Raw genomic sequence first — 26,207 nt, forward strand, 5'->3', positions numbered from 1 at the left:
CTGGCAGATGGGACTAGATTGGGTTGGGACACCTGGTTGGCATGAACGACTTGGACCGAAGGGTCTGGTTCCATGCTGTACATCTCTATGACTCTATGAATGGTGGGAAACCAGCCTGAAAGCATTGGAATAGTTGAGCCTGGAGTTAACAAAGGCAAGGATAAGAATTTCAGCAGGCATTCAGTTAAGGCAAAGGAAAAATGAACAATATTATGGAAGTGAAGGTCGATGGCTATAAAAGGAATGTGATGGAGAGGCCACAGATTTACACACCATCGCTCCACTAGTCACTTGTTAGTTGATTTACCCTTTAAGACACCCATTTTCGTAATGAGAAAAGATATTTAAACTCTGAGAAGCAGGGAGGTTCCTGTGCAGAACAAGGCCATTCGGCCCATATATTCCAGGCCTGTTCTTCTGCCATGGAGAAAGTGAGGGCTGCAGATGCTGGAGATCAGAGCTGAAAATGTGTTGCTGGAAAAGTGCAGCAGGTCAGGCAGCATCCAAGGAACAGGAGAATCGACGTTTCGGGCATAAGAAGGGCTTGTGCCCGAAACATCGATTCTCCTGTTCCTTGAATGCTGCCTGACCTGCTGCGCTTTTCCAGCAACACATTTTCAGCTCTGTTCTTCTGCCATGTCAATCCAAAATGCATACATTCTATTCCCATATTCAAGTGCCCATTTCAGGAAAAAAAACATTGCAGTGCTCTACATTTCTGCAATTCAGAAATATTTAAATTGAAGAATTACCCTGAGCATCTAAAAGGATGCAGTTTTATCTCTGTGTTGAAAAAAATTGAACAGAGAGCACCAAAGGAAAATTGTTGCTTGTTTCTGACAGTATATGCTGGGGAAGATTATCTGGACCCAACCAACAAACATTCCAGATGACCCACCTTTAGGGAAAGCTTATCATGAATATATATGCATACAATATCGCTGCAGGTGTACTGTTAAGTGTCCTATGAAAGGCAGTGAAGGCTGTCTAATGAGGGATTGACTTTTACTCTGGAATTTAGGAGGCGTCTTCAGAGACTATGGATTATTCTCACAGCAAAAGGAGACCACTTGGCCATTTTTAAATAATGGTATTTGGTCAATCTCCAGTCTTTTCCCAAAACCTTCTAAGATTTTCCTTTTATAAGTCTGTTTCCAATTCTCTTTGAAATTTCCAATTGAAACTGCTTCCTCTGTCCTTTCAGGCAGTGTATTCTTGATCATAACAACTCCTTGGATAAAATTTCACAACAATTCATTATATAATTCATAATTCACCATTGATAATTTGTTCTTTGCAATTCATTTATTCCCAAGATGTAGCCATCATTGGCAAGACTGTCATTTATATCCCATCTTTAGTTGCCTTACATAGATTTTCTTTAATTTCAAAAATATACTTTATATACTTTATTCATTAAATTATTTTGATATCTATACAATTGGTGATGCCAAATATACGTATACATTCCATTTCTTTACATACAGAGATCGGAATTAATCATTTGTATGTACAAATCTGTACATTGACTATCCATGGCGACGTCATCCATGAACAGGGAGGCCTTAACCTGTAGGCCCCTGCTGCCAGGAATAGTCACCCTTCTCAGGTTCGCATCCTTCCTGATGGACTCGGCAAATGGTTTTATGCAGCACACAAACAAGGTAGGAGAGAGAGGGCAGCCCTGCCTGACTCCAGATCTGACTGGGAAGCTATCTGATTCTCACCCATTGATTGAGATTGCACTGACAATGTTGGTGTAGACCAGTCTGATCCAATTGCAGATTCCCTCCCCAAAGCCCATTTTGGACAGAACATCCCTCATATACGTAAGCAATATCCTGTCAAAGACTTTCTCCTGGTCCAGGCTGATGAAGTAGGTGTCCACCCCCCTCTCCTGCACATAGGCGATCGTATCCCTGAGGAGTCCCCTCTCCTGCACATAGGCGATCGTATCCCTGAGGAGTGTGAGACTCTCAGCGATCTTCCTACCTGGTACAGCACAGGTTTGGTCAGGGTGAATCACCGATCCCAGAGCAGACCTGACCCAGTTGGCGATGACCTTTGACAAGATTTTGTAATCCGCGTTTAATAGTGAGATTGGTCTCCAATTTCTAATTTCCTCCCTCTCCCCCTTCTGCTTGTAGATGAGGGTGATGATGCCTTTCCTCATGGATTCACTCATGGTACCTGCCCGAAGCATACTGACACACACCTCCAGCAGGTCCTGGCCAATCAAGTCCCAAAAAGCAAAATAGAGCTCAACCGGTAAGCCGTCACTTCCGGGAGTTTTATTCTTTTCGAAGGACTCGAGGGCTTGGACAGCTCATCCAGAGATAACGGCTGGTCCAGCCTCTCCCGTGTTCTGTCATCTAAGACCTCCGTGATAGAGGACAGGAACGACTGGGAGGCCGCGCTGTCAGTTGGCTTTGAGCCATACAGACTGGCATAGAAGGATTTGCTGATCCTCATGACGTCAGCCTAAGATGACGTTACCGAGCCATCTTCTTCCTTCAGTCTACTGAGCACAGAGCTCTCTTTGTGCACCTTCTGGAAGAAGAAATGTGAGCACGCCTCATCCTGCTTACATAGATTGGCTCACAAGATCACTTTACAGGGCAGTTAAGTGTCAACCGCATTGATGCAGGACTGGACGCACATACATTTATTGGTGTCAAATTTTGTTTGATTATTGTTCTGATGAAGTCTTCTATTATGTCAAATCTGCTGTTTTTGTTGTTGACTTCATAGGTCACATAATATTTTTAAATATCAGAGAAATCAATCACTTTAAAAAAGACGGATCAAAATAGCAAATGTACAATTGTGACATGCCTAGAGAACTCATTCTTTAATAAATATTAGCAATAGTTTTTTTCTAAAATCCTTCTACTCCTGGTGTGATTCTCTTGCATTCGTCATTAACTGATCTGTTTAGAATATTGCTTAAGCTTCTGGTTTCAAACCTTATGCAATCAGTATCAGACAGAGGGGATTAAGCCTATGTGGAATTAACTCCTGCATCTGTGGAGATCACATTGTTTTTCAGGATAGTGAAAATTTCAGAGATATGATCACAATCAGTACAGTATTCAAAAGGGTACTGCACTGTGCTGTCCTTTCACATGAGCTATCAAGTCAAGGTCCCTCTGCTCTCATAACACTAGTTCAAAGATGATAGATACGTTCGTATTGTTCAGTTAGTAATTAAAAAAAAAACATTCTGGGACGTGAGTGGTGTTGGTGGTGGGGGTGGGGGTTGGGAGTGGGGGGGGGTGGTGGTGGGGGGAAGTGGGGCACCATTTGTTACCCATCCCGAGTTGCTGTTGAGAAGGTTGTAGAGAGCTGTCTTCATGGTGTGCTGTGGTGCTTTTGATGTAGATACCACAATAATACTGATAGCGAGGGGTTTTCAGGATCTTGACCTAGTGACACTGAAAGAACGGCAATATCTTTCCAAGTCAGAATGATGAATGGCTTGGAGGGGGACATGCAAGCACCAAAACTCCGCTTAGCTGATGATGAGAAGGGTACTATCTGTGAGATTCTTCATGGATGCCTAGTCGGTCTGCGCCACTACACGCTGCACTCAAAGCAGCTGTGACTGTTTGAGACTGTCACACATTTCTTTCTGGAATGTGCCTTTGCAAAACACGTCTGGAGAAAAATGCAGTGGTTTTTGTCGAGGGTAGTCCTGAGCCACTACCCTCATGCACTATGCACACTGGAATAAATGTCAACTGTGCTTGGAGGACCATCAACTTAGAGTCATAGAGTCGTAGAGATGTACAGCATGGAAACAGGCCCTTCGGTCCAACCCTGCCCTCTAGTTCTGGACTCCCACACCCCAGGGAAAAGACTTTGTCTATTTATCCTATCCATGCCCCCCCCCATTATTTTATAAACCCTTATAAGGTTACCACTCAGCCCCTGACATTCCAGGGAAAACAGCCCCAGCCTGTTCAGCCTCTCCCTATAGCTCAAATCCTCCAACCCTGGCAACTTCCTTGTAAATCTTTTCTGAACCTTTCAAGTTTCACAACATCTTTCTGATCGAAAAGAGACCAACTTGATCAAAGACACTCTTTGGTCTGCCTGAAACTTGTTCTTCTTCCAGACCAAGGAGTTGACCTCAACTGAAGGTTGCAGATTGGCACATTCCATGGTTCAGGACTACATGCTGAGGGACACCTAAAGCTTGGGGCAGCTGTCACCAAGGTGCACTGGGGAAAGACTACTGTCTGAGGCCTTCCTGCTGAAGTCAGTTGGGGATGCATCCAGTTATCAGACCCTCCTACTGCCTCAAATGCACATGAATATAGTCTTGTATGTGTAAGAAATGTCTTTGGTTTGTTTGTATAGAGTCAAACTTCAATGTTCATTGGTTTCTTTAATATGCTACTGTAGAGAACAGAGCTGCTTTTGTGAATGTATGTATGCAAAAATGTTTTTTATGAATAAAATATACTTTAGAAATTTTAAAAAATGCAAGTTGTGGTCTTTCCACATATTTGTTGCACTATTCCTTCTAGATTACTTGGAAGGTCCTGTCTAAGGACCCTTCGTGAATTTCTCCAGTGCACCTTACAGATGGTACACTCTTCTATTATTGAGCATCAGTTCAGTGCACAGCAGCAACTTACACAAACAGAAGTCAATACTACAGATGGCATCAGCATGCCAATCAGTGTGTGAAGACCCTCAGAGTGCAACTTAAGGGGAATTTTGGTGAAGAAAGTGATGGTGGATGTGGTGCCAATCAAGCGGGCAGCTTTGTCTTGGATGGTGTCAAGCTTCTCAGTCAAGTGAGGAGCATTCTATCACACTCCATACTTGTGCCTTATAAGTGGTGGAGAGGTTCTGTGGAACCAGGAGGTGAACTACTGCCTCTGACCTGGATCTTGTAGCCACTGTATTTATATGGCTAGTCCAATTTAACTTCAAGTCAATGGTAACCCCAGGATGTTGATAGTAGGGGATCCAGTGAAGATAAATGAATGTCAAAGAGCGGTGGTTAGATTCTCTCTTGTTGAAGATGGTCACTGCCTGACTTTTGTGTGGTTTAAACATTACTTATCATTTTTCAGCCCAAATCTAGATACTATCCAAGCCTTGCTGAATTTGGACATGGCCTGTTTCAGTACCTGAGGAGTTGTGAATGGTGTTGAACATTGTACATCATTGTTGAGCAGTCCCACTTCTGACCTTATGATGGAAAGAAGGCCATTGATGAAGCAGCTGAAGATGTTTGGGCCTGGATGAGGGTGTGGCAAGTTCTGGAGCATCTACCTTTAATATTGTTGCCAGAATATTTTCAGGGTCCATAGGCTTTGTAGAATCAAATACCTTCAGCCATTTCTTCATCTCACACACAGTTGAATTAGCTGAATATTGGTATTTGTAAAGCTGGGGACATTGAAGGAGTCTAAAATAGATGATCCACTCATCACTTCAGGCTGAAGATTGTTGCAAATGCTTCAGCCTTATCTTTTGCACTGATGTGTGAGGCTCTCCCATCATTGAGGATGAGGATATCTCTGGGATCTTCTTACTCAAGTGAGCTGTTTAATTGATCCTCACCATTTATGACTGGATGTGGCCAGACCGCAGAACTTAGATCTGATCCATTGGTTGTGTAATTGCTTGGGTCTGTCTATCACTTGCTGGTTTTGCTGTTTAGCTTGCAAGTAGTCCTGTGTTGGAGATCTATCAAGTAGATTGTTAAGTATGATTGGTCTTCATGCATACTCTCTCGGACTCTTCATTGAACCAGGGTTTGAACCATACAACTACAGCATCGCTTTCACCAGATATTTATCATTCAACCAACACTGAAGAAAAGAACATCTGGGCGATTTCACATCACTGCTCATGGGATTGTGCTGTGCACAAAAATATCTGCCATCTTTCCCACTGAGCAACAATGATGACCTTTAAAAAGCTTATTGTCTGTGAAGTCTAATGCTGTGAAATATATAATAGTTTTTTTTAACCACCCGACTGTCATTGTTGTGTTGGTGAGGGTGTTGCAGTGATGCAACTGGTAACCTGAACGCACATAGAACTGATGAGCATTATTATTTACATTGCAACAGTCAATCACTCACTGCAGCAGGGAATATGTTCACTAGTTTAGTCAATTCAGCACAGTTTTAAATATGAGACAGCAAACACTTCCAGGTTCTTTGCTTGCCTATTTGTTCCTAATACCACAACTAATATGCCCTTACCTGTTTGCTTCTTATCATCATGAAGATGGTGTGGGCACAACCCAGGTTACTGGATCACAAAATTAAAATCCACAGTAGTTATGCCATTCTACTAATATGAGGTGCCAACATCTGAGGAGCGAAAGCAGAGTTAATGTTTCAGGCCTTCTTTAGGCCTGAACTCTGAACACTAGGCTCAAAATGTTAACTCTCCTTTCCCTCCATAGATGCTGCCAGACCTGCCAAATTTCTCCAGCAATTTCTATTTCCGTTTTAGATTCTGTGTTTCATAACAATAGCGGGTGCTATTTTGATCATTCAACAGAACCACCTAGTGGACAAAATAGAGCATGAACGATCTGGAAAAGTGCTGTTTCTGTCATAGAATTATAAAAACTAGACTGTTGCCCTTATAATCCAGCCCCAACATATACTTACATTAATTAACTGGCTGGCAGTTTTGTCATTTTTAAACTGTATGGGAGAAAAGCCAAAGAATACGAATTCGTTGCTTTGTAAAAGAACATTTTAACTACAAGTAAAATTAAACAATTGTTATAAAATCACCACTTCGACCAGTTTAAAATGCATCCAGGTATCAGAGAGGAATTTCATATTTTTTAATCCCCAAAATAGCCTGGATTTACTCCTAGTATTTCACATTTCTCACGTGATAACATGGTGAGGTAGGAGTGTTATATGTGTGAGACATATTGGATCAAAGGATCTTTTCTTATCTGCCATTGCTTGTGTGTTTGTTAGCTTTATACATAGCTGTGGCTCAGTATTAGGAGCCTGTATCACCGTAGACAGCCAGTTTGACTTTACAAAGTATTCATAGTCTAGGAACAGTCCACTTGGCCCAAATAATCCATGCTATTGTTTATGCTCCACTTGAGCCTCTTCACAACTATCCCCATCAAACGTCTTATTCCATTCTCTTTCAAATATTTATTTTCCTTTTAAATGCATCCATGCCTTTTGCCTCAACCATTCTTTGTATTAGTGAGTTCTACATTCTCACCATTCTCTTGATAATAATATTTTTTTCTGCATTTTTATTGGATTTACTAGTGACCAACTATTATTTGAGGCCTTCAAGTTTGGTCAACCATTGTAAACATCTTCTCTACACCCACCTTATTGAAATACTTAATAGTTTTAAGGATCTCTAACAGATCCTCAGTCTTCATTCTTCAAGAGAAAGTCATAAAGACGGGTCATGCCCAAAACATTGACTGTCTTGCTTCTCAGATGCTGCCTGGATGTATTGTTCAGGCACAATTGATTTCCACAAGTCCCCATGTTTCCTTCAACTTCAATTCCTGAATTCAAGACCTCTGACACCTAGAAGAAAAAGAACAGCAGATGCATAGGAACACTATCTTCAAGTTGCCCTCCAAGCCATGTGAAATCATAATTTGGAACTATATCTCTTTTATTCCCTCATCGTTGCTGGGTGAACAAAAACTTGGTACTCCCTACCTAAAAGTGCTGTAGGTGTACCTACACTAGATAGACTGCAACATTTCAATGTGGTAGCTCATCAACACCTTAGCTTGGGCAATAAATGTCAGTGTTGCCAGCAAAGCTCGCATCATATGAATAAATGAGAAAAGTGTACTTTTTTGGGATGTCGTTTATGGAAAAAATATTGGCCTGGGCACTGGAGAGAAAAGCTTCTTCGAAATGGCAGCAAAGGATCTCTAGCTTTTGTACTCAGGTCCGTGATAGGATTTGAAGCCTCAATGTTTTGGACTCTAATATCACTGAACGAGAGAATTGTCACAGTGCAGAAAGAGGCTATTCAGCACAATATGCCTGCACTGGTTCTATTATCTCGTGTCAATCTCCTGCTTTTTCCCTATATCTCTGTACATCATTTCTATCCAAATAAGCAATTGCCTCAGCTGAACCTGCCTCGACCACATTTCCAGGTAATGATTCTGTACCCTCACTACTCACTGAGAAAAAGATATTTTTCTTATATCATCGTTGCTCCTTTTGCACATCACTTTAAATCTCCGCCACCTCAATCTTTTCTTCTTTTCAAATGGGGATAACTTCTTACCTATTCTATTCAAACCTGCTCATGATTTTGAAACCATTTATCAAATTCGCTTGTTTTCTCCAAGAATTTCTTCAATGTATTCTCATAGCTGAAGTCTTTTATTCACTCTCTCCAATGCATGCACAATGTAATGTGGCACCCACAAGTGATATGACCATGTTAATTATGAGGACAGGCCGGACATCTCAGTATCTAACTAGCTTTGGTAAAGTCCAGTCAAAGGTTTGCTTATGTTGCAAATAGTGAATCCCTTCCAGCCTGTTGAGTCCGTGCATTTTTCATCCAATTACACTCCCAGTCACATGGTTTTTCTTTTTTTACCATCATCATCCATAATCACAGTACATTGCTCACTAGATCGGCAAAAACTGCTGACACAGCATTGTTCTGACAATAGACAAGCAGCTGAAGCAATAGAATTATGAAAGGACTATATTAGTTGAATGGGATGAAGGATTTATGTAATTAGAGCATCAACATGGGTCAGAGTTCAATCTGTTCGATGCATTCTGAATCAATTGATTTTTAATTCAGCATTTTAAGTTTATCTTAATTTCTTTCTGATTTAGGAGTGGCATCGCAAAGCAGAGGTGAGCACATTTAAAAAGGCTGCATTGCAAGATAAGGAGTGGATAGACTCAGTTGAATTTCCATCGATTTCAAGAAGGGAAATGGGATTAATAGTGCATTAAAATGTAACCAGACCAGTCTAGACAGCTGCAGTTCTGTGTTATTGAATGGACTCAACAACTATCAATTGCAACTATTGTGCAAAGGGAAACCTTAAGTTTGACATTAAACCCAACAGGTGCAACACAACAAAAACTGAAAGAACTGTGAATTCTCAGCTGCTGCCATCTCTTGGGGTTGGGGGGAGTTGGTGGTGGTGGGTGGGTGGAATGTTGGTAGCAGGCTGCTGTCCTTTAAATGGATGGCTACCTGAACGCTGGTCAATTCATTTGCCACCACTGGGAATATTTCGCTTTCAGCTCCTGTAACGGAATTGCAGCCACTGTAAAAAAAAAACGATCTTATCTTGCTCCTTACTTTTTTTTAGCATTACTTACACTTCATAGAGCCAGAGTCACTATTCCATGTTTGCCAATTCTATTTGGATGCGTCCAGAAGATATCGTCACATTCCCGTCCAAACACCTGGCCATTGGTCACTTGACATTCAGAGCTCCGCCTTCCTGAACCTATCGGAAATGAGGTAGATTCTTTGTTACCCAGTTGAATGACTTTTGACTGCCAGTGGTACAATATTTTTCTCTCACTTAGAAAGTTTCTAAACAATTGCCAAAAGTGTTTCCTGAATGACAAACAAAAATGCACCATGTTAATGCTCTTATGATTTTTATTCTGGCTCTTGCTCACAGCAGTCCTGGGAATAAATTTTCAACACTCAAAGGCTCAGAAACAGTGTGGGAAACCTTAATTTCATGCTATATATTTTGGGTTTTTTTTCAAGAAGAAAATAGATAATGATGATCATTTGAATGACATATGAATAATATTATATAATGCACTCACACTAATGTTGCTCTCATTAATCTATCTATTGACTCATTTGAACTAAATGTATCCTTAGTGTGGCACTTTCCTGCATCCATATATATCAGTTGTCATCAGCCATGACTGTTCTATCTTGGAACGTGTCCTAACTTGTGGGTGGCACGGTGGCACAGTGGTTAGCACTGCTGCCTCACAGCACCAGATACCCCGGTTCAATTCCCGCCTCAGGCAACTGACTGTGTGGCTTTTGCATGTTCTCCCTGTGTCTGTGTGGGTTTCCTCTGGGTGCTCCGGTTTCCTCCCACAGTCCAAAGATGTGCAGGTTAAGTGAATTGGCCATGCTAAATTGCCCGTAGTGTTAGGTAAGGGGTAAATGTAGGGGTGTGGGTGGGTTACGCTTCGGCGGGTCGGTGTGGACTTGTTGGGCCGGGGCCTGTTTCCACGCTGTAATGTAATCTAATCTAAAATCTAACTTCTCCAAGCATCTATCATTACCAAGCATTCTTCCTCTTTTTCAACAACCAAAACTTCCATTTATGTAATATTTTTCAAGTAGCAAAATACACTACAATACTTCCCTGGAGCCTTAACCAACAAAATTTGGCACTGACAAAAGACAATAGCGCAGTGACAAAAAAACTTGATCATAAAGATAAGTTTCTAGCAATCTAAAATCTAACTTCTCCAAGCATCTATCATTACCAAGCATTCTTCCTCTTTTTCAACAACCAAAACTTCCATTTATGTAATATTTTTCAAGTAGCAAAATACACTACAATGCTTCCCTGGAGCCTTAACCAACAAAATTTGGCACTGACAAAAGACAATAGCGCAGTGACAAAAAACCTTGATCAAAAAGATAAGTTTCTAGCAGCACCTCAATAGAAGATAGAGAGTTGGAGAGGTTTAGTTGGAGATCTAGAGTTGAGTCCCCAGGCAGTTGAAGGCACAGTTGCCTCTGCTGGAGCAAAAGAAATCAAGCAGGCCCAAGAGATCAAATCTGGAGAAATGCAGATATGTCAAAAGGTGTAGATAAGACCCCTTTTCCTTGTAGGGAAGATGGATACAGAGATATGGCAGGACAATTTCATGGAGATTGGCAAAGAGAGAAGAGAATTTTAAAATACTGTTCTCGATTTATAGAGCTAATGGAGACCACTGAATTAGTGCTGATGGGTGAACAGGACATGGTGCAAGTTGGGACACAGGCAGCAGAGTTTTCCTTCCTTGTCATCACCTATAAGTGATGGGCCATCTTCTACCTCAATGCTGATGATGCCATATCTCTTCACTACTTTCCTTACACATCAAATGATTTTCATCCTGCAAGATCAAACTTTCCTGTTTCCCCATTGCTGACAAGAAAATTCCATCCAGAGGCTGTTAGCCTAGCCTGTACCAGATCACTCTCAGACTCCGTGTTTTGGTGGAACCAGACCCATGTTTCACACCTCGTGCACATCATCAATGATCAATTCATCTTACCTCTATTTCATTTTTAGCCTGTCTTCTCTAAAACATTTATCAGTCCTTTTTCTCCTTTTTCAACAGCACCTCCACAAAGTGTGATTTGCCAACAAATTACAGAAAGGTCCTCTCAGACATGATATGAGGTTCCTCAATGAGATTCCCTATTTTCAATACTTTCTTTGTATTTCCTCATCTTTGAGAACATTATAGTTAACGTATGCTCTACACCCTTTATTACCTGAAAATTGTTACCATTGTGTAGAACCCATAACCGCACACAGTGTTCCATCATACTTTGACTTTTATACTCTATATAACTGAAGAAAAGATCTGAACATTTAATTAAATATGAAATTCTGAACATGTAAAGAAAATAATTAGAAGCAGCCAACATCATGTTTTTAGCACTACTCATCTTGTTATTCCATTTACATATGTTTACTTTTATTTCACTCTCGTTAATTATGATTTGACTTCTTTTATTATTTGAGATCTCACCATATGAATGCTGTATGAATCGCGTCCTTTGTGTACAAATTCTTTCTACAGTGTCTCAGCATTCATTCCTTCCTACATAAATACTGTAGCTCTGCTTCCTTGCTTATCATATATGTCATTTTAATAGACTACCGTGCTGCCTTGCCACTGCTCCACCTGTAAAGAATTACAAATTACAAAGAGCAGTCTGTTCAACCCAGTTAGGACACGTTGGTGCATATCTTCCATTCCAAGCCTCCTTCCATGTCTACATCATCTCACTCTCTCAACATATCCTTCTAATTCTTTATTTTTAAAAGCATAGAAACAGGAGACATCAAGCTAACTCCATCAATCAGTTTGATCCAGATTGGTCATCCACCTCAATGCATCTTTCCCACAAGATTTCCATATCGGTTGACATCATTAGTCTTCAGAAATCTAATGTTTACCATCTTTAACTTGCTTTGTGATTGAACTGTCAATGCATCTATGTAGAGAATTCCAAAGATTTATCATCCTCTAACGTCAAAAAACACGTCCTCACCTCAGTCTTAAATTCCCTACGACTTACCATAAGGTTATGTACTGACTTTCCGATTATTTTTATCAAACGTTAACTCATTTGGGATAGTTTTGCACCATCAACTTCCTGTTCTTAGTTCTTAACTATGACTTAGTATTAACACTCTTAGCTCTGAGTTAAAAGACAGTAGGCTTTAAGCTCTGGAGACTTGAATCCAAGAATTATCAGAAGTACCATCTTTCAGATGAAACATTAATCTGAGGATCTTTCTGCTTTGATGCAAATGGCCTCATGGCTCTATTTTGCAAAAGAGCATCAGTGCTTTCCCACCCCTAACTCTTAGCTAACAGCATTTAGAAAATGGATGATCTTCATTGTTATTTGTGAGTGTTTTGCATGCAAAAAATTGGCTGTCATATTTCTGACACTACAACGCATCAAAATGCCTTCATTGGTAGTGAAACACCTTACATATATATGTCTTCTTTCTTCATGTTAAACACAGAATACAACTCGTTCAAGAAATTTGCTGAGTATGATCAATGTGCGGAATAAGGACAAGTTATTCTTCTTGCTTCAAAGAGAATGTTTCAAAGTCACGTCTGGTGAATAGAGAAAGAGTTTTGTTCAGTATATTCAAAAATAAATCTGAGACTCAGTTGTGATAATGATTTGCTGTGATTGTTGACAAAGTAGTTCTTGTAAAGCAAACAAATGATCTTAAGCAGCAACCAAGATTTTGATGCTAAATGATTTGGGAAAGTTCCAAGATGGTGATATATTTTCTAAATTTATTTGCGTGTGAAATTCGGTAACCTATGCGTTTCACTAATTATTCAATTGATTTCACCTTGAAAGTTATTTATACAACTCAAACAAAGATATTATGCCAGAGTTTCTCTGTTGAAACATAAGGTTACTATATCAACATACATAGTTTGTGGAATGTGACAGAGGGGTCATCAGGTAATGGAATACAAGAGATTTGAAAGATAACACCTGATTTATCACAGTAAGAGAGATCTCTCTTGTGAATTGTTCTTTAATGCTTGCTTGGATCAGTTGCTTGCACTCACAGTTTACATATTATTATGGATTTGAAGCCCAATGACTGACAAGTACCTAATCTAGGCTGAAACTTCATCACAGGAGTAATGGTGAACTATACTGTTGACCTTTTATAGTGAATGTGGGGGAAATTAGGGATATCCATAAGTGCCTTTCAAGCAGAAAAATGCTTTTCAAAATTTGTAAAGTTGCCATAGTTACAGAGAACCATAGGGCTGATTTGTTATGGCAGAGAGGTGGTCTAACTGAGGGTCACCACACCTCAGAAGATGGCAGAGGTTGAGGAGAAGGGACCTTTGTGGTAATCACAGGTGGTACAGGAATTGAACTCATACTGTTGGCATCACTATGGATGGCAAACTAGCTGTCCAGCCGCTGAGTAGTCTATATCAGAATGTGCAAAACACAGTAGTTAATAAGTGCACAGCAAGCTCTCACAAAAGACAAGACAATAAACAACCAAATAATCTATCTGAAGCAAACAAAGGAAATGAGAATAGGAGAAGATCAGCTGAATAATAATGATTGAACATATTTTTCCTCTGCTCTGGTTGGTACCAAGTGGGAACTGTTAGCAGGCAAGACAGAGATCTGAACATATAAGTATCTGATTGGAAACATGGCACTTTAACAGTTGAACAGTCAGAGCACTCAACATTGAATATGTTTTAAATATTGTTGCACCACATATCAATTGATCTCTGTTTTGTGTTTCTGAGTAATTATTTTGACAATCTCAGAATGACCCAGAAAGCTTTAGAGCTGATGAAGTGTTTAAGTGCTGTAATGTATGGCAAGCAATTTTCAATTTTCAATTTTCAATTTTTCATTCTAGATTTATAGAGTCATAGAGATGTACAGCATGGAAACAGACCCTTTGGTCCAACCTGGCCATGCCGACCAGATATCCCAACCCAATTTAGTCCCACTTGCCAGCACTCGGCCCATATCCCTCCTAACCCTTCCTATTCATATACCCATCCAGATGCCTTTTCAATGTTGCATTCACACTAGCCTCCACCACTTCCTCTGGCAGCCCATTCCACACACACACCACCCTGACTGAAATAGTTGCCCCTTAGGTCTCTTTTATATCTTTCCCCTCTCACCCTAAACCTATGCCCTCTAGTTCTGGACTCCCCCACCCCAGGGAAAAGACCTTGTCTATTTACCCTAAATTCCAGATGATTTTCACATGGTAAGGATTCTGAGACAGCAATAATACATTGACCAGATACTCTGTTTTATTCATTTTGGTTAAGGAGAAATATTGGCTCAGGCCACCAGGGAGAACTCCCCTTCCCCTTTAAATATTGTATTCAGATTTTTGACATCTATCTGACTGTGCAGGAAGGGTCTCAGTTTAATGTCTCATCCAAAAAATGACATTGCTGATAAGGCTGCACTCTCTCAAAAATGTCCCAACTGTCAGCTTGCACTATGTGCTCAAGTGTTTTATAACTTATTTCAGGGGATATGGATGTTGGTTGCGAGGCAGATATTTATTCTGTCATAACATATTGCAAATTACCAGTGAGAATGAGCCTTCTTCATTACATTCCGTGGCTAGCTCTGCTGTGTAAGTGACCACCTATGATGAATTTTGCAGCTATCAACCTCCTTAAATTTACGAAACTAGCAGGCATGTTTGATCTCATGTCATAGAGCAAAAAACATTTTTTTTCTCTTATTTTTTGCTGGGATGTGGATATAGCTGGCAAGACCACCATTTGTTGTCCATCCTAACTTGATGGTTTAACTAGAAATATCTCCTGTGATGATCAGGTGAAATAATTCCACAAAGGTCAGTATCCTGTCACCAAGTCATGTGTTTATTTATACATGGAATGTCCTTGACACTGGTCCAGCTCCCTCAGAGCCAGTTCTCAGAGTGTCAAAATATCTGACACTCCTCTTTTTTTTTTACCCATGGTGTGTGTGTGCAGGTGTGAGACACAGTGAAAGACACAAAGTGCACGAATCTTTATTCAAATTCCACCACCAGGAAGATAGGAAAACACCCGGGTGGCCAGTGACAAACACTGCCCTTCACATCAAAGGGCAGTGCTGTATGATCAAAACAGTGAAGGGGAGGGTAGGGACTAAATCAAAATAGAGTTGGAGGGAGAAATGATGCACTCCACTCCCTGCGGCGCCCACCTCTCCCTGAACAACTCCAGGGTGTTGGTCGACGCCGCGTGCTCCTTCTCCAAGGACACCCGGGCTCTAACGTAACCGCGGAAGAGGGGCAGGCAGTCGGCCCTAACGACCCCCTCCACGGCCCGCTGCCTGGACCTGTTGATGGCCAGTTTGGCCAGGCCCAGGAGCAGACCCACGAGGAGGTCTTCAGACCTGCCCTCCTTCCTCCGTACCGGGTGCCCAAAGATCAGGAGCGTGGGACTGAAGTGCAGCCAAAAACAGAGGAGAAGGTTTTTCAGAAAATCAAAAAGGGAGTGCAAACGCCCACACCCAATATATACATGGTCCACGGACTCCACAGCACCACAGAACAAGCAGTTGGGCTGGGAGTCCGTGAACCACCGCAATCTGCGGTTGCAGGGGACTGCTGCGTGCAGCACCCTCCACCCCAGATCCCCGAGAGAAAGGGGGAGGACTCCCGCGTAACACTCCGCTTTTTCTTTTTTTTTCTTAAGGAGAGTCCTTGCACATACACTCACAATAGGCAAACACCCAAGTGTCCAGTGACAAACACTGCCCTTCACATCAAAGGGCAGTGCTGTGTGATCAAAACAGTGAAGGGGAGGGTAGGTGCATTGTTTCTTTTTTTTTTTCTTTTCTTTTCTTTCTATTTTTACCTAAGTGCGGTAGTGCTTATTTTATCCCCAGCACCCATGGTGTGTGTGTGCAGGTGTGAGACACAGTGAAAGACACAAAGTGCACAAATCTTTATTCAAATTCCAACACCAGGAAGATAGGAAAACACCCGGGTGGCCAGTGACAAACACTGCCCTTCACATCAAAGAGCAGTGCTGTGTGATCAAAACAGTGAAGGGGAGGGTGGGTGCATTGTTTCTTTTTTTTTCTTCTCTTTTTTCTTTTTTTTTTAGGAAAACACCCGGGTGGCCAGTGACAAACACTGCCCTTCACATCAAAGGGCAGTGCTGTGTGATCAAAACAGTGAAGGGGAGGGTAGGTGCATTGTTTCTTTTTTTTTCTCTCTTTTTTTTATTAACCCCCACACTACCACCTAAGTGCGGTAGTGCTTATTTTATCCCCAGCACCCATGGTGTGTGTGTGCAGGTGGGAGACACAGTGAAAGACACAAAGTGCACGAATCTTTATTCAAATTCCACCACCAGGAAGATAGGAAAACACCCGGGTGGCCAGTGACAAACACTGCCCTTCACATCAAAGGGCAGTGCTGTGTGATCAAAACAGTGAAGGGAGGGTAGGGACTAAATCAAAATAGAGTTGGAGGGAGAAATGATGCACTCCATTCCCTGTGGCACCCACCACTCCCTGAACAACTCCAGGGTGTTGGTGGACACCGCGTATTCCTTCTCCAAGGACACCCGGGCTCTAACATAACCGCGGAAGAGGGGCAGGCAGTCGGCCCTAACGACCCCCTCCATGGCCCCTGCCTTGGACCTGTTGATGGCCAGTTTGGCCAGGCCCAGGAGCAGACCCACGAGGAGGTCTTCAGACCTGCCCTCCTTCCTCCGTACCGGGTGCCCAAAGATCAGGAGCGTGGGACTGAAGTGCAGCCAAAAACAGAGGAGAAGGTTTTTCAGAAAACCAAAAAGGGAGTGCAAACGCCCACACCCAATATACACGTGGTCCACGGACTCCACAGCGCCACAGAACAAGCAGTTGGGCTGGGAGAACACTACTGTTTTTTTTTTTCCTTTTTTCTTTTTTTTATATTTATTTTATTTTTTTTTTGTTCTTTCCTTTTTTTTCCCCTTTCACCCCCACACTACCGCCTAAGTGCGGTAGTGCTTATTTTATCCCCAGCACCCATGGTGTGTGTGTGCAGGTGTAAGACACTGTGAAAGACACAAAGTGCACGAATCTTTATTCAAATTCCACCACCAGGAAGATAGGAAAACACCCAAAAGGGCAGTGCTGTGTGATCAAAAAAGTGAAGGGGAGGGTAGGGACTAAAACAAAATAGAGTTGGAGGGAGAAATAATGCACTCCACGCCCTGCAACACTCCTGTTTTTCTTTCCCCAGGGTATTGGTCGACACCGCGTGTTCCTTCTCCAAGGACACCCGGAACACTCCCCTTTATATTCTTTTTTTTTCAGTGACAAACACTGCCCTTAACACTTCTTTTTTTTTCCTTTTAACCCCCACAATACCACCTAAGTGCGGTAGTGCTTATTTTATCCCCAGAACCCATGGTGTGTGTGTGCAGGTGTGAGACACAGTGAAAGACACAAAGTGCACAAATCTTTATTCAAATTCCACCACCAGGAAGATAGGAAAACACCCAGGTGGCCAGTGACAAACACTGCCCTTCACAGCAAGGGACAGTGCTGTGTGATCAAAACAATGAAGGGGAGGGGAGGGACTAAATCAAAATAGAGTTGGAAATAAGTAAATTTTATGTTGTAAATTTGCATAATGTGATTGGCTGACAGCTTGACAGTTCAACAAAGGGAATCCCCAATAATGATTGTTGCAATGCAGAAGCTTCCAAATTCATGTATTCAAACATGCAGAAGCTTCCAAATTCCTACCACAGATTTTTGCTAGATTTCTCAGCTTTGTCAAGGTCAATGGCAAGCACCTTTGTGATCAAACAGTGAAGGGGAGGGCAGGGATTAAATCAAAATAGAGTTGGAGGGAGAAATGATGCACTCCACTCCCTGCGGCGCCCACCTCTCCCTGAACAACTCCAGGGTGTTGGTGGACACCGCGTGCTCCTTCTCCAAGGACACCCGGGCTCTAACATAACCGCGGAAGAGGGGCAGGCAGTCGGCCCTAACGACCCCCTCCACGGCCTGCTGCCTGGACCTGTTGATGGCCAGCTTGGCCAGGCCCAGGAGCAGACCCACGAGGAGGTCTTCAGACCTGCCCTCCTCCCTCTGTACCGGGTGCCCAAAGATCAGGAGCGTGGGACTGAAGTGCAGCCAAAAACAGAGGAGAAGGTTTTTAAGGAAATCAAAAAGGGAGTGCAAACGCCCACACCCCATATACACGTGGTCCACGGACTCCATAGCACCACAGAACAAGCAGTTGGGCTGGGAGTCCGTGAACCACCGCAACCTGCGGTTGCAGGGCACTGCTGCGTGCATCACCCTCCACCCCAGATCCCCGAGAGAAAGGGGGAGGACACCCGCGTAACACTCCGCTTTTTATCTGTCAGCCAGGGCTCCCTGATTGGACCAGATTAACAACCCCAATCAGGGAACTTGCTACAATCACTATCCAGAAAATAGTCTGTTTCATGTTAGCAGCAGATTTCTGGGAGGAATCAATCACAAACTGTGTGGCTTCTTTGTGGAGCAACCCCTTCAGTTCAGAAGCATACACTGAGCTTCTTTTTATTGTGTCATTTTAATTCTCCACTTTGCTCCCTTTCTGTTCTTGACCTGCTATATTAGAGTGAGGTTCAAAGCAAAATTGCTTGTTACATCATGTAGTCTATGTTATTGAATCTCCTCTGGCATCCAACCTGTGACAGACCTGCTCCATTGTTCTCCCTGCACACCTACCACTTCAAAAGCTTCAAAATTCTTTCATTTCAATCTTCAGTTCTGATGAAAGGTCATCTCACCCTGAAACAAAACTGAGAAAAAACTGTCCCTCTCTCCACCGATGCTGCCTGACATGTTATATGTTTTCAGCATTTTCTGTTCTTATAGTTAAGTGCTGTAGTGTTGGGAATGCAAAACAACAAGTTTTCACAAACAGCAATGCAACTAATGAAGAGATAATTTTTGCAGGGCTTCAGCAAAGAGACAGTACAAACTAGATGAACAGCTTCTCTGCTGTAAAACAGCAAGTCCAAGAAAGTAAGTGATGATGCTTTCTCGAAACTTAGTCAAAAAACCTTGAACCAGATGCGTTTTCCTTCATATTGCCATGGTGACACTCAAAGTGTGAGTTCTTTATAAACCTATCAAGTATTATGAGTCTGTGTAAGCACTATTGTAGCTTTTAAAAAAAATTCATTTTTAATTAAGCTGGCTGTTCAAACCAAGCTAAACCTCCCTATGTGGATATGTATTTCAGGACTGCCATACAGTAAAGGTTGTGGCACAAGAGGTAAAGAAATTGATTGGTTATTGATCAATAGTTCATGCATTATTCATGAATGCTTAATTGACGGGTAGTTTAGTATTGAATGTTTTGTTATGGTAATAAATGCAGCACTTAAATGGTAATGGATGTTCAGATATTGTCACTGAAGTGTAATAGAGTGGTGGGCTTTCCAAATAAAGATTCTAATTACTGATCATCTGAAAGCAGCTTAATGGCTGTCAATAAGAACAAGAATTTGAGTGGCTATGTGGTAAGATATTAAGGAAATAGTATTGTGTTTGAATGGCCACAGATGATTGATCAAAAGAATCGAAAAATTCAATCCAAAGGTTTACTATCATTTGAAATAATTCAAATCCAGAGAAAAAAGAAAGTGACTTGGCTTACTTCTGCAGAGGAAGCAATGCGTAGTGTATTGTAGTGCATAGACTACCTGAAACTTCATGACGTCAGATACTGATAAGGTGGATGTCAAATGAAATCCAATGAATCTGCTGGTTCTTTGTGGGCTGCTTCCAGCAGTGCAAACAGGAGAGCTTGTTTAATGTTGTTAAAGATCATGGAGAAGCTGGGGTTCTTCGGTGATATCAAGTTTTTTGAGTGGTGTTGAAGTCACACTCATCAAGGCAGGTGAGAAGTATTTGACCACACTCCTTTAGTCTGTTATGAAGGTATAGAGGTATAATATACATTTAAGAGAGTTGAAAAGCTAGCAAAGACTGACAACAGACAGAGTCCTGAACAATGTAATAATGTAACAATTGGTCAAAACAAATAGTAGCAGCTGGGTTGCCATGAAACAAAAACTAATTCAAATTCAGCCAATCAGTTTAAATTATGCCCTAAGATACCAAAATCCAATCAAATTTGAATTTAATATTTTAATAAAATTAAAACTAATGAAAAGATGCAATGTTCTGGGGTATACAATTGAACATTTTAAACAGTTAGAGGGGCATGAGAGAGGAACTGATGAAAATTGACTGGAAGAAGAGCCCAGTGGGGAAGACAGTAGACCAACAATGGCAGGAGTTTCTGGGTGTAATTGAGGACACAGTACAGGGGTGGGGGGTAGAATGGCTGACAAAGGAAGTCAGGAAATGCATCAAAGAGAAAGAGAGAGCCTATAAAGTGGCCAAGACCACTGGGAAATCAGAAGATTGGGAAGACTACAAAAACAAACAGAGGTTAACAAAGAGAGAAATAAGGAAGGAGGGGATCAAATAAGAAGGTAGGCTAGCCAGTAATATTAGAAATGATAGTAAAAGTTTCTTTCAATACATAAGAAACAAACAAGAGGCAAAAATAGACTTTGGGCCACTCCAAACTGATGCTGGAAGGCTAGTGCTGGGAGATAAGGACATAGCTGAAGAACGTAATAAGTACTTTGCGTCAGTCTTCACAGTGGAAGACATGAGTAATATCCCAACAATTAAGGAGAGTCAGGGGGCAGAGTTGAATATGGTAGCCATTACAAAAGACAAAGTGTTAGAAAAGCTAAAAGGGCTAAAAATTGATTAATCTCCTGGCCCGGATGGGCTACATCCTAGAGTTCTGAGGGAGGTGGCTGAGGAAATAGTGGAGTGGTTGGTTGTTATCTTTCAAAAAATCCCTGGAGTCAGGGAAAATCCCAGATGATTGGAAAATTGCTATTGTAACCCCTTTGTTCAAGAAAGTATCAAGACAAAAGATGGAAAATCATAGGCTGATTAGCCTAACCTCGGTTGTAGGTAAAATTCTAGAATCCATTGGTAAGGATGAGATTTCTAAATTCTTGGAAGTGCAGGGTCAATTAGAACAAGACAGCATGGATTTGGTAAGGGGAGGTCATACCTGACAAACTTGTTAGAATTCTTTGAAGAGGTAACAAGTAGGTTAGACCAGGGAAACCCGGTGGATGTTATCTATCTGGACTTCCAAAAGGCCTTTGATAAGGTGTCTCAAGGGTGGCTGCTGAGTTAGGTGAGGGCTCATGGTATTTGAGGCAAACTACGGGCAAGAATTAAGGATTTACTGTTATGGAAAATAAAGAACATGAAAGCATGGGAAGGGTTAAAGCATGAAGACCACTGGCAATCTGTGGTCTGTGGAGGCCGGATGGGATAAGAATAGTGGAATGCTCTTACACTAATTAGCAGAGTAAGGTTAAGGCTGAAAAGTCATTATGGCGAAATGAGATAACACAAGTAATAAAGTAAGTTTCTCTGTTAACTGTTATTATGACAAGATTGCGACAATACATATTTGGGCATGATATTAAAATATCTAATTAATAGTTAGTAGAGTCAGCTTGAGACAGGAGACTAGTGTAATAGATGGAACTCCTGAAGAAGGGCTTATGCCCGAAACGTCGATTCTCCTGTTCCTTGGATGCTGCCTGATCTGCTGCGCTTTTCCAGCAACACATTTTCAGCTCTGATCTCCAGCATCTGCAGCCCTCACTTTCTCTCAGCTAAATATCTATCATGACAGGTTAGTCTGGAATAGAAGATCAGTGTAGCAGAGTTAGCAATAAATATCTAACTATGACATTAGAATAACATTAAGTAGAATGTACAACTAAAGAGATAATGGGAACTAACATCACTGGTTTATTGTGTAGATAGAGTGAGGTACTTTGATTAATATCGTTGGACATGCTGATAAGCTAACAGAAACATGATAAAAAAAATAAAGATCCATGGACCCTGAGGTTCATGGGCATTCAAAAACCTGCTTTCTCAGTGTCACGGTTTTTTGTTTGCAAATAAAGGACCTACTTCTTGAAGAACTCTCTGCGTCTCCTGGTGATTCTCTATATTTTCTCCACAACACTGTCTGACAGAAGGCAAAGAGTTGGGATAAAAGGTTCTTTGTCAGAACGGCAGCCAGTGACCAGTGGTGTCCCGCAGTATTCAGTGTTTGCACTGCAGCTGTTCACTTTTTATATTAATGATCTGGATGAAAGGACTGGGGACATTCTGGCAAAGTTTGCCAATGATACAAAGTGGACAGGCAGGTAGTACTGAGGAGGTGGGGAGGCTGCAGAAAGATTTAGACAGTTTAGCAGAGTGGCCCAGGAAATGGCTGATGAAATTCAGGGTCTTGCACTTTGGAAAAAAGAATACAGGCATTGACTATTTTCTAAATGGTGAGAAAATTCATAAAGCCAAAGTACAAAGGGATCTGGGAGTGCTAGTCAAGGATACTCTAAAGGTTAACTTGCAGGTTGAGTCTGTGATTAAGAAAGTGAATGTAATGTTGTCATTTATCTCAAGAGGGTTGGAATATAAAAGCAGTGATGTGCTTCTGAGACTAACTATAATTAGTTTGGCCCCATTTAGAATACTGTGTCCAATTTTGGGCCCCACATCTCAGGAAGGATACACTGGCACTGGAGCATGTAAAGCGGAGGCTTACACAGATGATCCCTGGAATGGTGATGAATGATGAACAGCTGAGGATCCTGGGATTATATCCATTAAAGTTTAGAAAGTTGAGGGGAGGTCTAATAGAAACTTAGAAAGGGTGGACGCTGGGAAGTTGTTTCCGTTTGGAGGGGAGACTAGGACCCATAGGCACAGCCTTAGAATTAGAGGGGGTCAATTTAGAACGGAAATGAGGAGACATTTCTCCAGCCAGAGAGTGGTGGCTTGTGGAATTCATTGCCACAGAGCGCAATGGAGGCCGGGACATTAAATGTCTTCAAGCCAGAGATCGATAAATTATTGATCTTGCAAGGAATTAAGTGCGACAGGGAGAGTGCAAGTAAGTAGAGTTGAAATGCCCATCGGCCATGATTAAATGGCAGAGTGGACTTGATGGGCCAAATGGCCTAACTTCCACTCCTATGTCTTATGGTCTTATGGCCTTAACTGCCAAAGACCAACAAATATAGACTGCTAGCTGAAGAGCCCTCTGAAAGCTACCTGGCTGCGAGGGAATGTGCAGCAGAACATTGAGGCCGACCTGGAGAGAATCTACAAAGGAGAATTGGCAAAGTTAACTGGTTTTGAAATGTGAATATGTTCTTTTTGTAAATCTTAATCAGGATTTTTTTTATCCGACTAGTATTGTAGAGTGGAGGTAAAAGACAGGTTTGAGAGAAAGGAGTTATAAATAGCTATTGGTTTTAAAATTGTTAATATTTACTTTAAATAGTGACTCTGGGATAGTTTTTTGCCTCTTGAATTTTAACAGATTACAGCACAGGGTTAATCTTTTCTGTGTGGCTGGTTTTAATTCGCAGAGGGGTTTACCCCGTGTCGTAACAGGGCAGGACACTGGAATTTGAACAGTTTGGGTCTCGGATTCGTGATTTGGATAGGTTTAGACAGATCCAGTCTGAGATTTGGACAGATTTGAATAGATTTGGAGTACATAAAAAGCCCAGTAGATTTAAACACTTGCAGGTTAGTGTCCTAGATCTTTAAATAAAATGTAGGTGAGACAATTTGTTTAATTTCGGTGACTTGTGGTTAGTTAAATTAAAAGTGAGAGAAATGGCTCTTAAAATTTCTAAAGAGGTTCTGGGATTTGAAGGTGATTCTCAAATTTGCCAAAAAAGTTTAGAAGGGAAAAAAAGGCTTTACTTTTAAAATTAGCAAAGAAGTTAGATTTGGGTTTAACCAAGGACAAAAGTAAAGCTGAAACTCAAACACTTAGGTGTATCAGAGAAACAGACAAGTGCAGCAGAGGTAGGAAATCTAAAATTACAATTGAGAAAAATGGAGTTAGAAGATTAACAAAGGGAGAGGGAAAGAGAAAGAGAGGGAAGAAAGACAGAGAGAGAAGAAAGAGAAAGAGAGAGATGAGAGAGAGAGAGAGACAGGAAAAAGAGAGAGAGAAAAGGGTTATTGCTGAACAAAGAGAGAGAGAAGAAAGGAGAGACAAAAAGAGAGAGAATTTAAACTGGAGAAGTTGCAACATAGTCACCAAAGTCAAGGTAACAGGATGGAGATTAAAAGAGAAGGTAGTGATATATACAAATATGTCAAAACTCTGTCACATTTTGATGACAAAAATGTTGAAGCCTTCTTTATTTCATTTTAAAACTTGGGTCGGCAGATGGAGTGGTCCAAGGATTTATGGGTAATGCTAGTTCAGACTAAACTGCTAGGCAGAGCTTGTGAGGTATTTGCTGCACTGTCAGATGAGGGGTCAGAGATTGCATAGAGGTCAAACAGGCTATTTTTAAGTGCTGATGAATTAGTACCAGAAGCATATGGACAGCAGTTTAGAAACATAAAGAAGGGCACTGGGAAAGGATGTTTTCACTGCTGGAAGGTGAGACACGTCAAGTCACAGTGCTGGTCATTAAAGAAAGGTGTTGTGGGAAAAGATGTTGTAAAAGAAGCTAAACCAGTGGCATTAGTGAAACTAGTAAAGGAAACACCAAGAAGAGCCCAGGAGCTGCAGGAGAGTGCATGGCCTAGACAGGGGCTGGGTGTGGAGTTAGTAGCTGATGTTGATAAAAAAATCATCTCTGTGGGTAAAGTTTACTCAGAAAGAACAGGAGGAGAAGGACAAGAAGTTATAATTTTGAGAGATACAGGATCTAACCAGTCGCTGATAGTAAAAAATGAGTGAACTTGCACTCTTTCCAGTAGAAAGTGAGGACTGCAGATGCTGGAGATCAGAGCTTAAAAATGTGTTGCTGGAAAAGCGCAGCAGGTCAGGCAGCATCAAAGGAACAGGAGAATCGATGTTTCGGGCATAAGCCCTTCTTCAGGAATCAGCCTAACCTGCTGCGCTTTTCCAGCAACACATTTTTAAGCTTTGCACTCTTTCTAATCTGTTACCCAAGAGTGTAGTAATTTGTGCAATAGATGGAGAGAAATTTAGCGTTCCCTCATGTAAGATCAGGATGGAGTGCCAACTCAAGATTGGGGAAGTAATAATGGAAGTGATTGACAGAGTGTCAGTTCCAGGAATCCAGTTTGTTCTTGGGAATGATTTGGCATGATCCAAGGTGGGAGTGACACCCCTTGTTGTGGAGAAGCCCAAGTAAGACCAAGACACTGAAGAGTTAAAATAGAAATATCCTGGGATTTTCACAGCTTGTGTAGTAACCAGATCCCACTATCATAAATCACAGCATGAAGCAAAAACTAAGAAGAAAGATGAAGGAGTTAAGGTTCAGCTAGCGGACAGCCTGTTTGATGTAATGGTGGTGGAAAATCTGAACAGGCAGAGGGTCAGACAGAAGTGTTTAGTTTAGTTTTGATGGGCTAAGGAACTTGCAACAGAAAGACAAGGCGATAAAAAAAAATACGTGGATGTGCACTCTGAAAAGGAGGCAGAGAATATTCCTGAGGGTTATTATCTGAAAGATAGAATTCCAAGATAGAAATGGAGACCTCGGCAGGTTAGTTTGGAGGAGGCAGGGGCCGAAGTGCACCTGATTGTGTTGCCGATAGCACACAGGCAGAGGGTGTTACGGGTAGCACATGAAATACCTATGGGAGGTCAGCTAGGGGTACGAAAGACTCAGGCTAAAGTCCCAAAACATTTCCATTTGTCTGGAATGCACAAGGATGTGGTTACATTTTGCTGTACATGTCATACATGTCAAATGGTAGGTAAGCCACAGGTGGTAATAAAACCAGCCCCTTTGTTGCCAAATCCTGCATTTGAAGAACCTTTCACGTGGGTTATCATT

General features: G+C 41.5%; 1 long non-coding RNA gene across 1 annotated transcript in view; it reads right to left on the minus strand.

Moving 5' to 3' along the window:
• Positions 1–6,227: 6,227 nt before the first annotated feature.
• The window catches only part of LOC122557710, a 71,517-nt gene continuing 51,537 nt past the window's right edge, over positions 6,228–26,207 (minus strand). The window contains exons 3-4 of the long non-coding RNA XR_006313922.1: positions 9,348–9,478; positions 6,228–7,556 (exon numbers count right to left, since the gene is read on the minus strand). This is a non-coding gene — a long non-coding RNA (uncharacterized LOC122557710). The remainder of the gene's footprint in view (positions 7,557–9,347; positions 9,479–26,207) is intronic.

The sequence above is a fragment of the Chiloscyllium plagiosum genome, chromosome 16 (assembly GCF_004010195.1).
Source record: "Chiloscyllium plagiosum isolate BGI_BamShark_2017 chromosome 16, ASM401019v2, whole genome shotgun sequence".
Classification (NCBI taxonomy): Eukaryota; Metazoa; Chordata; class Chondrichthyes; order Orectolobiformes; family Hemiscylliidae; genus Chiloscyllium; species Chiloscyllium plagiosum.